Source organism: Cynoglossus semilaevis, chromosome Z (assembly GCF_000523025.1).
Source record: "Cynoglossus semilaevis isolate Cse_v1.0 chromosome Z, Cse_v1.0, whole genome shotgun sequence".
Lineage (NCBI taxonomy): Eukaryota > Metazoa > Chordata > Actinopteri > Pleuronectiformes > Cynoglossidae > Cynoglossus > Cynoglossus semilaevis.
Window position 1 is genome coordinate 21530416 of NC_024328.1, and position 1630 is coordinate 21532045.

Genomic DNA, 1630 nt, shown 5'->3' on the forward strand with positions numbered 1-1630 from the left:
TAAGCTAACATCAGTTCAGAGCTAAACACCAGTTCAGAGGATCAAAGCCAACATTAATTCAGAGGATCAAAGCTAACATCATGTCGATGTTAATTATTTCAACCCCAGAGAATCAGTTCAGAGGATCAAAGTCTGTCTAGAGCTAACACCAGTTCAGAGGATCAAATCTAACATTAGTTCAGAGGATCAACGCTAACAAAAGTGTGGTTTATATTTGTCACATGAAACAGAATTATATTGAAAATAAAAGGGCTAACATTAGTTCTCAGAGGATCAAAGCTAACGTCAGTTCAGAGGATTAAAGCTAACGTCAGTTCAGTTATTATTTTCAGTTTTTTTCGTTGTAATCACTGATTTCATGAATTCATTCTCTGTGTATTTTTTTTTTCCGTATTTTCTCCAGTTACAGTGTGACTACAGTCACAGTCACAGTGTAGTTACAGCTGTTCCGTTCGACACGTGAACACCGTCATCTGCTCTTTTTTAGCCGCACCACGTCGCCTCCCCCAGGCTGGAGGAACATTTTTACATCGAGGTGAAACTAAAGAAACAAATTTGGCGTGGATCAGTGCAGGAAGTGATGTCATTGTGGTTTTTGTCTCCATCACACGTTCCCACGGTGCTCTGACTGTTGGACGGCTGTCTCTTTGGATCGTTGTTGTTTTTTTCCTCCAATCTCCTTTAAGCAGGTTAAGTAAAAAGGATGAGGGCGCGAGCTTTCATTGCTTCCAATTAAACCCCGCTTGTTAGTTTAACCTCTAGGTAAACCCATCAAACAATTGATGTCAAGGAAACCCCGCCAACAGAGGGCCTCGCCTGAATGGTCATTAATTTTAATTGCCTAGATATTAAAGATTTAGAGCGCACAGACACGCGGGCGGGAAATGATCTGATGTCCTGCAAATCCAGTCCGTTTTCACACCACAACATTTGCGGGCTGCTGGGGATATTAAAATTTAAGCACATGGGTGGAAATTAAATAAAGCACCATTAGGGGCAGCTGCTCTTTGGCTGCTCCAGCCGTGGGCGGCGGGGCCGTGGGCCAGCAGCCGCACGGCGACAAGACACTCTAATTTATAGGACCATTAAAAACAAGGATCATCTCATTATTATTCCACTGTTATTGCAAGGCCAGCATTAACACCGGGGGGCTCCACCGGCTAACTGATAGTGGACGTCGTAATTGTCCACTTTTTTTTTTGGTTAGCGACTAATGTGTTCTCGCGCCTGCACAGTCGCACCGGAGTGAAACAGATCGTTGTTGAGTCCCAACAGAGGTCAAAGGTGAGACAAACGGAGGGAAACGTCTGGGTCAGGTCGCGACCCGTCTCTGTGTCCCGGCCCAGGACTGAGGTCCACTTCCTTCCTTTGTTCTTCCATCCTGTTTCTCCAGGTTTTATTGATGTCTGCTTTGATGTCTGCTTTGATGTTTGCTGTGATGAGAGGAGAACGCTCGTCTTAGGACTTTCTGACACCTGACCTTTATTAAAGACACACTTTAAGAACCGACGTCATTGAACGCACCGTTTGACTCAGAACAGACTGTTACCCCCCCACACACACACCTTCCCCCGACCCGGGGGTAAATACATCTGTACAGGAGTTAAAAGCAGGACTGATATGTACCCCC

General features: G+C 45.0%; 1 protein-coding gene across 1 annotated transcript in view; it reads left to right on the forward strand.

Moving 5' to 3' along the window:
- The window catches only part of LOC103398338 (pre-B-cell leukemia transcription factor 3-like), a 57364-nt gene that overhangs the window by 54300 nt on the left and 1434 nt on the right, over window positions 1-1630 (forward strand).